Source organism: Thunnus albacares, chromosome 4 (genome assembly GCF_914725855.1).
Source record: "Thunnus albacares chromosome 4, fThuAlb1.1, whole genome shotgun sequence".
NCBI classification, from domain to species: domain Eukaryota; kingdom Metazoa; phylum Chordata; class Actinopteri; order Scombriformes; family Scombridae; genus Thunnus; species Thunnus albacares.
This window is the reverse complement of record NC_058109.1, coordinates 23,366,645-23,377,470: the sequence shown is the minus strand read 5'-3', so window position 1 is coordinate 23,377,470 and position 10,826 is coordinate 23,366,645. Positions and strand designations below refer to the sequence as shown.

At 38.9% G+C, this 10,826-nt stretch overlaps 1 long non-coding RNA gene across 1 annotated transcript; it reads left to right on the top strand.

Annotated features, from left to right (window-relative positions):
* The first annotated feature begins 1,503 nt into the window (after nucleotides 1-1,503).
* On the top strand, nucleotides 1,504-10,543 carry LOC122980446. The gene is made up of 3 exons (XR_006403042.1): nucleotides 1,504-1,517; nucleotides 6,883-6,884; nucleotides 10,459-10,543. It is a non-coding gene; the product is annotated as an uncharacterized LOC122980446 (long non-coding RNA).
* Nucleotides 10,544-10,826: the final 283 nt, after the last annotated feature.

Sequence of the window (10,826 nt, the reverse complement as noted above, 5' to 3'; positions counted from 1 at the left end):
AGAGAGTTTATTCCATCTATCCAGGTCTTTTTTGATGCTATGTAGTACTGTGGTAAAACTGAGTTTGAATATATCATTTGGGTTTGTTGAGACATGGATTCCGAGGTATTTAATGGGTTGAGTTGTGTGGTTAAAGGGTAGGTCCCCAACCTCCCAGTCAAAATGGCTTAGAAGCAGAATCTCAGACTTAGACCAGTTAATGGAGTACCCAGAAACCTTGCCAAAGCTGTTAATCAGATTGTGGACTGACAGGAGGAAAGTTGAGGGATTTGTTAGATATAACAAGATGTCATCAGCACATAGACTGATTTTATGATGTTGTAAATTGGTTTTAATGCCTGAAATGCCGTCATTCTGTCTTATGGCTAAGGCGAGTGGTTCTATGAAAAGTGCAAAAAGTAATGGTGATAATGGGTATCCCTGTCTAGTAGCTCTGTTTAGGGTGAATGATCTAGATATTTGTCCATCGGTGATAACAAATGCTGAAGGTGTGTTATATAGAATCTTAATCGAATTGATGAAGTGGGAACCAAAGCCAAAATGGTTTAAGGAGATGAAGAAAAAAGGCCAGCCTACCCTGCCAAACACCTTTTCAGCATCTAGAGTTAAAGTAATGGCAGGTTATTTAATGTCTATATCAGTTTTGGTTTTATATAGATGAATTGTGTTTAATAATCTTTGAAAGTCTCATCTGGGTGCACAAGTGATGAAATTACAGATTCCAGTCTTAATGCCAAAGCTTTGCTTATAATTTTAACATAAGTGTTTATTAAAGATATAGGGCTGTTGTTGGAGCAGTGTGGATAAGTGTAATCAGGGCAGCATTCATATGATAGGGAATTTAAAAACTATGAAGGATTTTGGAGATCATTTTTAAAAAAAAAAATAAGGGTGAAAGAAGGGACCAGAAATGTTAAAAAAAATTCTACTAGGTATCCATAAACATGAGGACTTGTTGTTGGGCATGAGAAGTAGTGCTTTCCTCAGTTCATTGAGGGTGAGTGGTTTATCCATATTCTCTGTCCGGGTTGTGGAGAGTTTTGGGACGGAGACATTCCTTGAAAAGCATCAGCTTCTATAGACACGGTGTCATGATCAAGGTTGTATAGTTTGGAGTAGTACTGTCTGAATGTTTCATTTATTGCAATGTGGTCTTGTGTAGTGTTTCCAGAGATGTCTTTTATTGATGTAATGTTAGGTTTTTCTGTTTGTTGTTTCAATTAAAATGTTGTTGACAGAGTCTATATATATTCTATATTATATTCTGTTTTTTGTTAAGAAGACTATTAAGTTTGTGTTTGGTTTTAAATAATTATTTGCTGATTATGTCTGTAGGCATTTGAGAGGCCAGGGTGACCAGTCTCTTCACCTCCCTCTGTAGAAAATATTATCTTGCAGTTTCTTTGTTTTTTTGTGGGATATGCTACTATTTTACCTCTTAGAACTGCTTTTGCTGTTTCCCAGAGACTTCTTCGGGTGCTGTTGGTTTCTAGAAAGGATGCCCATTTTTGTTCAAAGTATTTGATAAAATCTAGGTCTTTCAGGAGTGAGGTATTGAAGTGCTATCCAGGTGGGTGATATGGGTGAATTTCTGTTAGTAATTAGAGGGTGATAGGTGCATGGTCCAAAATAATAATACTGTGGATGTTGGATTCTATTGCTCTATGTGTGAGTGAGTTGGTAACCAGAAAATAGTGAATGCGGGAGTATGTTTTGTGGTATGAAGAGTAGTAGTAATATTCTCTATTGTCTGGGTTGTGTAGTCTTCAGATATCAGTCCACATTCTGACATATATTGTTTAATTGTAGATTATGAGTGAAAGGGCTTATGGGAGGTTGAAAAAGAGCAGCGATCAAGATGTGGGTTCAATACAGAGTCAAAATCATCTCCTAGAATAATATGGGAATCGGGAAAAGTTGGCTAATTCCGAAAATAGGGAGCAAAAGAAAGTGGGGGAGTCAGTTTTGGAGCCTTAGATATTAGCTACTGTCTTTCTCAATGTTGCCATTGATGATAATTAAACGTGCTTCCAGATCAGTTACAGTTGATTTATGGGAATATGGTGTGTTTCTGATAATCAGAATGGAAGCACCACATTTTTTGGAATTGTAAGTTGAGTGTTAGGTCTGGCCAATCCATCTGGGCTGTGAGATGGTTCAGTTACAGTTGATTTATGGGAATATGGTGTATTTTTGCTAATCAGAATGGAAGCACCACGTTTTTTGGAATTGTTAGTTGAATGGTAGGTCTGGCCAATCCATCTGGGCTGTGAGATGGGTTTCTTGTACTAGACAGATGTCTTATTTCAGTTTGTGTAGATGGTTCAATACTTTGGTCCTTTTTGCAGGGGAGCTGATTCCTCTTATATTCAGTGGCAATGTCATGATGCTACTGGTATTGATTAGATTAGATTTTTTTTTAGATTAGATTGATTGATGAATTAGATGTTAAAATAACAAAATAAAATATATAGGCAGCAAAACAAAATAAAACAGAAAACAAAAATAACAGCAAACTTTCAGTAAGCAACACAAATAATAACCTTTCAATGTTCGAAAAGGGCGTAGGATGAAGTAAAGAACTTTTTTAACTCCTACCCCTTTTTTTATATTTTATCGATCAAATCAAAGCCAAAAAAACATTCAAAACAACATAACATTGATAATAACATTGATAATGAGAAAAAGGTTGTGCTGCACAATGTGCTTGTTCCAAGGCGGTGTGGATGGGACTGGGCAAGGTAGTGTGGAGAAATCAGGACATATATATATACACATATACATATACATATACATATACATATACATATACATATACATATACATATACATATATACATACATTAAGTGATTGTATTTGGCTGTTGGGGGCGGAGGGTAGAGTAATGGTTGAGGGTGGTGAAAGGTACAGTAATGGGTAGTTGTAATGTAAATGTTGGTAGAGGGAGGATGTTGGGAGATCCGCAAGTTCATGTTAGTGTGGGTGAAAGGGAGGGAGGCATGGAGTACACCATACATTTGGTTATAGTTAACAATTTATGTAGATATGTATATCAACCGTGATGCATAGGTCCTTTGATAAGGCAGGGCTAACCTAATAATGCAGAAGGAACAAAAGAAAAAAAATTATTAAATAAGCACAACAATGACAACAACAACAACAACAACAACAAAAGGAAAAAGAGGTACTGGGGATGAGGTTGGAGATGAGCTAAGATGGCACTGAAATGGGATCATTGGATGGGTAAAGAGGGGGAAAGAGATTATAAATAATATAATATATGTAATCTATTATAATATGATGATATAAAATAAAATAATATAATAATACAATATAATGCAATATAATTTAATATAAAATTATACAATATATGAGTCTGTGAGTGAGAAGGGTGAGGGGTTTAAGGGGAGGAGAGAGAGTAAGGGAAAAGGAAAGTTTTGGGAAAGTTAAGGGTAAGCAGAGGAAACTTTAGGACAGGGAATAGGGGGAATTGCGGTAGTATTCCTGTTGTTTGGTAGAATTATTAACATCTGACTTGTTAAACCTCCCCGGTGTTATTATTATCAAGATGACTATTTTCATCATAGTAGTATCCTCATTATTGTCATTATAACTAATATTGATATTTGTATCATTATTGCATGTCAAAGAAAAAGTCACTGATAATACATCTAACCTCCTTTCAATGACCACAATGCTGACAGAGTGTCTGGTGCTCTGGAAGCAGAAGCAAAGCTATTTTTTAACAGTTTTAAATTACATAAAGTGACAACATGTTTTACCTAACCAAGAGCAGTCATTATGCAATTAAAACCTATTGATTAGGAGGGAAAGATAATGGTGAGAGTGAGGTTTATATCTCTACTAAGAACTTTTAATATGGCAAAAAAAAAAAAACTGAACTGAACTACTCTCAGTGAGTCAGAACCATAACATCTCTCCTGTAATATAACGCACATAGGGGACAGTTTAAGTGATGCGCATATCCTTTTCAATGTCGCCCAAAGGGTTCAGTGGGTAAGAGGGAGTGAGAGGGTGGAGCTATGTGTGTGTGTGTGCATGCGTGTGTGTGTGTGAGTGTCAGGAAACAGGATGGCTTCAGAAGATTTATCACTGCTTGATCAGGTTGCGAGTGAGTTACTGCTGTTACCCCCCACACCCCCACCCTCCTCCCCCTCTGCCCAGGGGCCAGGGTGGTATATCAGCCTCTATATGACACATGCACACATGCACACACATACACATGCATGTGCACACACATAGCAGGGCAGTATATCAGTGTCTCCGTGACAGGCTCTGTGTGTGTCTCTCCCATCATCTGGCCATTAGACAGTAATGGCTGGGAGAGGAGAGTAGGGTTTCCCTGTGGGCTCAATACAACAGCATTTATTACACACAACAGAAGCACCATCCTGGCCCTGCCACTCACTGGAGAGACGGAGGAGGAGGGAGGGAGGGAGGGAAAACAGGCAGCGATAAAGGTGAGGAAGGACTGAGGATAGGTAGCATGTCAGGAGTTCAGGGGAACTTTGTGTGCCATCTTGTTTAGCCATTTATCTGTGTCTGGCTGCTGCTTGTGAGTTTAAAGCAAGACAATGTAACTTTTGACAGAAGAAATAACAACAAAAAGTTTATTCTTAAGCAATAAAATGTTCTCTTGCTCAAGAGCCTTTCTTTTTAATAGCACACATTTTTGACTTGTCACAGTAGTAAAAGCACAGGTGTTACTAATAACATTAACGATGGCTCTGTTCTATTCAGCTGTATTTTAGTAAGCCATGACAGTGTGACAGTGAGCCAGCATGCACAATAGGACCCTGAAACCAACGTGTCTAAATGGAATTCAGCCATCATTCATTTTATTATTTACACCTATGTTTTTCCTGCTGTGTCTTGTCGAAATGTCTTCTGTGAAAAAGGCTTATTCATTACACCTTACTTGCTGTGGTATGACCAGTATCTTACAGTGGCTAATGTTAGCAAACATCAGATTGATGTTGCTGCCGAACTGACATTACCAAGTCTGTTTGCTGACTTTTTGAGTCTCCTCTATTTGTGCTACTGTTGCACTTTTAAGCATGTTGAAAACATTTCAATGGCTTTATGACAAAAGTAAAAACAAAAAAACACAAAAAACAAAAAAAAACTGAGGTAAACACAACATACCTCACCAGGAAACACATTTGTTATTTCCTTCTTGTGGTCCCATCCTACTTGCTCTCACTCAGGTCATCTAATAATGAAAAAAGGAATAGTTCAGCATTTTGGAAAATGTAGTAAAACAAGGGATTGATCCTGTCTGTGTGTTAAGTACGAAGCAGGGGGAGAACATGTTTAGCCTCCAGCCAATGGTCAGAGCCAATAAATCTAATTTGTTTTTTTTTCATATACGCAATGTATCTTATTTGTCTGACCTGTAAACAAAGAAAACAAAAATATAAATGGATTTTTTTTTTAAAAAAACATTTTTGGGGGGACTTATGTGTTTCTTGCTGATGCACCATGCCCAGTATTTCTGAGCTCCATCTCCAGCTATAGCACAGGTTTCCAGATAAAATCAGTAAGCACGATTTAGGATTTTGGTCCCCAGGCACTATAGTAAAAAACCTGCCAACCTGTGATGTCAAGATTTAGGGATGACTGCAGTCTTTATGCTAAACTTGGCTAAACATGTCCTGACTCCAACTTTTCTTTTCATCTCACTCTCAGAAAGAAAGTAAATAAGAACATTTCCCAAAATGTTGCATTATTCAGTTAAAGGACTGAGAATCTTGGAAAATGAAGGAAAATTGAAAATGCCATTTTCCTATGATTGCCACGCTTTTCAGAAAAGTTACAATGTAACAAGGGAGACTCAAGACTGAACTTCATAGAGATACAAACATTCATTACTGGACTTACAAATGGTTACACAAAAGGAAAAACAGATGAAACAAAGCTATGAAATGATGGAACATAGCAAATTTATTGACATATAATGAATTCTTCCCTATGCTCCTGATACCGCTCAGGTTCCCCTGAGTGAGCCTCCTCTGTAACCCCCACAGCTGGATTAAGAGGCGTGAAAAAGAAGGGTTTTACATGCGGGACACAGGGGTGTACATTATGTTAGCGTCGCACAAAACATGAGCGAATGGGCTGTAATTCCCCAGTTTAAGTCCCTTATTTCCATTTTGTCATGTCTGAGCGCCTGTCATGCTTTTGAACAAACATTGACATAATTAAAATGCAAATGCAGTTTGGTGGTGGAGGAGACGGAGAGAGATCTCTAAGCTGATATGCACACAGATACAGGCGCGCAGAAGAAGAAACACACATAAAACCATACAGAAAACACACACAAGCAGAAACCCTGCGTGTCGATATAGCAAACGATGATAAAGGTTTAGAACAAATTTGCTGTTTGAGCAGAAAACGATTGAGGAGCGTGTAAGTGGGTTTTTGTTCTGATCCTCTGAGTGTACTGTTGTGTATGTCTGTATGTGTGTGTATGTGCATTCATACACACACACGACTCTGTGGGCTTCAGGCTCCCCAGCCCCTGGCCTTTATTAAGAGCAGTTGTTTGATGAGAAAAGGAGCCGGCCTTCACTCCAGGGCCCTGCAGAAGCCTGGGGAGTGGGTAAGTGGGTTAACCCAGAGGCCCAGACAAAGCCTGAGGAATGGATAAGTGGGTCACCCGCCCTCAACTGAACACTCAAAGGATCCACTCTGACTCCTCTCCCTTTTATTATTAGAGCTGGTCTAATGTGTGAAGGGACCTCAGGAAGGAACACAGCACTCATCTCTGCATGAGCGAGTGAGCTTGTGTGTATGGGTATGTGCATGCTTGTGTGTGTGTGTGTGTGTGTACTCTTGCAACAAAAGCACAGAAAATGCAGTGGTCCTTGAAGACCATGAGAAATTAGAAGCACCAAGTTCAAGGCTGCTACACAGGAACATAGTCCTGCTGTAGTGTGAACAACACAGGATAAACTGATACAGAAGAAAAGTGGAATCTTATGTGAAGGATGCTCACACCTTGGCCACCATGGGGCCAGGCATGTTGAGAAAATGTGGCGCACAAAAGACCATTATGATGTCATTCAGTTCATACACAGCTACCGCACAACTAATATTTGTCCTACTTTTTTTTCAAATAATGTGATCACATACAATGTCAGAACTAATTTTTATTTTCTGTTATTAACCACAAAGCGACTAGCTGGTAGGTGACATATTGGGGCATTTACTGTCGAAGATAAAGAGTCAGATCAGATATTCCTCTTGGGAGTTGGTGAAAACCAAAAACGGAATGAATATTGGACTTTCATTTGTCAGGTGGACATACACACGACTCCAAACGAATACTAATGTTGCTCTGTATCTGCTGGCTGTGTACTGTAAATAGTCAACTGTTTGCTGCGAGTTCGCCATATCAAGTTTATAAGATGATAACATGTCAGTGTTGTGGTTACAGCTTGTTTCCTTTGCCCACAAATGGCCAAAAAAATCAATTATTGCAGATTTAAAGCAACTTCTTGTATTTTGAAGTATTGTGACCAACTTTTGAACTAGTTTTATTTTGAGAAATGTCATTACTTAAGTACCTCTTTGTTGTTGTTTTTGAGGAAAAAAATATTCAAGATTATTTGAGGATGAAGTCGGTTGTAAATCCGATTTGAATTTAACTAACTGAATCAGAATATAAAACCTGTAACAATTCTGAAGATATTTTAAGATTTAAGATATGAAATCATCTTTCTAACATTAAAATCCTTTTTTTCAACCACATTTAAATTTTTCTTCAAACCCTATGATGATGTTTATTGATCCATAAGCAATGTGCAACTAAACGAACCATCCAAACCAACCAAATGAACAGTGGAAAAATCTAACTGACAAAGTGATAGCTGGCATAAAAAATGTAAGTTGCAACTGAACTACACATTTTTTCTGCTGTGTAAAAATGTAATAATTCAAATGATAATAAATGTAATGTAATTTTTCTTTTTCTTTTCATGTAAATACATATTTGGACAAAAGTAATTTATCAAAAATGTACTGTCAAGACTTCCATGGTAATTAAAGCGCCAACTATGGGTTTCTAATGCATTATCTCAAAAGCAAGGAAACTCTACGCTGGTATTGTTCAACACATGCAGGAAGTAAAGCTTAACCACTTTAGTCCACCACAACATGGTGCAGCATGGTGTACAACATACACACACACACATACACACAGAAGCACATACTTCAGTGGGGAGATCAGCAGGAGGATCAAGTGTAAAGTCTCTTGTGTCATGGAAAGGCCTTTGATGAAGAAGAACACAAACAGTGTAACCACACCAACATAAGACACACACACACACACACACACAGACCAATTCACTAATTTCCTCCTACAGTAACTGTAATTATGCTCTCACCGCAGTCTCAATAAGATTTACTTTTATTCATCTGGTAGTGTCTAGTTTCCTGTCATTTGTGAGGCGTTGCAAGATTAATGAATAACTTTTTCTCCTCTAATTTTGAGTGACATGCAACGCGCACACACACGCACGAACACGCACACATAGCCAGAGTTCCCACATAAACAAACAGAGTGGGTCTTTGTATTCCGCTGCACATCACTACAACACAGATCAACAGTCCCTGCGGTAACGGCCAAAATAAAGATCTCATTACTTTACTCTCTCTCTCTCTCTCTCTCTCTCTCTCTCTCTCTCTCTCTATCCCCCTTCTCTCTCTCCGTGGCTTGTCAGCTGCCAGACCCTGACGTCTCCTTTCATGTTGGCCAGGCCTCTGAGAGGAGCTGAGAGATGCTGAGAGGCGCAGAGAGCCTCCCAGGGCTTTGAGCAGCGTTTGATTCCTGCTAGATAATAGCTGGTTCACTGTCAGCCCCAGGATGATCAGTTAAATCCTTAATCACTGCCTGTCCACGTGCATGACAGTTATTTTAGGGCTCTTTTCTGGACCTTCCTCTGCTCTCTCCAGCTCTCCACCTCTCTCCCTCCCTCTGTGAAAAGTATAATCCCACAAGAGAAGCAACAGAAAACAGCATGCTATGGCCGGGTTTAGGGATGGAGGGACAGAGGGAGTTGGAGGCAGCTTCATTTTTGCAAGGAGTGCATAGGTAGTTGTGTGGAAAACTTGCATGGATTGCTTGAGGAGGTTAAAAGACGTATGGTGACAGATAAAGGTGAAGGAAGTTATCACTGAAATGGAGTAAAGACCAAGCAAAGATGAACCTGTCTTTGACCTGTCAGCATGGAGACAAAAAGAAGGAACACCACTCTCCTTCTCTTCCACTCTCCTGTACCTGCCTGTCTTAAAGGACATTCAAAGCCAGAGCTCAGAGACAGTAAAGGCGTTGTCTGTCAGCCTGTCCTGTAACAGTGTCATGGGCTGAGCAGTGCAGGGAGATGAGCGTTCCATGTTCATGTCCAATTCAGGGCCTTGATCAAGGCTGCTCCACAGCCAGGTGCTGCCACTGCTGACAGCCTCACCTCCACCCCCACCTCCCCTCTGTCTGGAAGATGGAGGGCATTTCATTTTGACAAAGACAGAAGTTTGGGGGTCTAGATGGGGTTGTAGGAGAATACTTGAAGTAAAGTTCAACTACAGAGGCATCAGAGGAAGTTTTGGACAGCTTGGACATTGACGTTGTTGAGTGTGCGCTAAGTTATCCGATCTTTGAAGTTCCCTTAACTTCAAAAGCTGGGCTTTAAGGTTACAGTTTTGCTGAACCTGAAGTAAATGTGGGATAAAGTCACATGACTTAGATTGACTCAGATTTGAAGATGTTTGCAAGATAATGACTTTTTAAAATACATTTATCGAGTCAAACCAGATTTTTACATTGCTATGAAATGTGTAAATGTTTCTGTGAGATATAATTTGTACTTGTTCTGACTTAACACTAATGATCTGGATTTGACTTGACCTTGATTTGCTGTGTGAGACTTGTGTCATAAAAGATAATATTCTTGTAGGTTGAGCCACCATTTCCATCAGTTTTGATAAAATTGTTAATTGCTAAAGTTAATTGCTGAAATCTCAAAAGGCAGCAACATTGCTAAAAAGAAGTCAAATGGGACAAGACACATCAGTGATGAGAAGATTATAGGGGTGTCAATCAAATCCCTTAGACACTCACTTATTACATTTATGACAAATAAGTTAAAGGATAGGTTGACCGATTTTTAAAGTCTGTCTGAAATTCTTCAGGTGCTCATATGAACACTGAGACAGGTTTTGCTCGCTGTAATCATTCCTCCTGTACAAACTGACCATTAAAAGATCCCCTCAAAATGCACTTTCAATGTGCATTGGGTGCCAAAATCCACAGTCCTTCTTCCACACAAAATGCATTTAAAAGTTTATCTGAAGCTAATATGAGGCTTCAGCAGACTGAGTAATAGTAGTAAAAAGACAGTAATATCCACTAGATTTGACTAATTTGGACAGCATGGAAGGAGGACTATGGATTTTTTCCCCATCACTTACACTGAAAGTGCATTATGAAGGGATGTTTTTTAATGGTCAGTATGAATGGAGGAATGATTACAGCAAGCAAAACCTGTTTCAGTGTTCATTTGGGCACATGACTATTGTTTTAAGACAGACTTGCAAAATTGTGAACCTATCCTTTAATTAATTTGATAGTAGGGGACAAAGGAGAACAGTAAAATTAATACCTCAACTGTCTGCTGTAGATATTCATCACAGTTGACAAGACAGTTTTCCTGTAAAATGAGGGGTTATTACCAACATTACCGGTGCACCAACAGTACCAGTGTGTAATATGAAGTAGTTTAGATAATTGACTGAAATTAACTTGGTG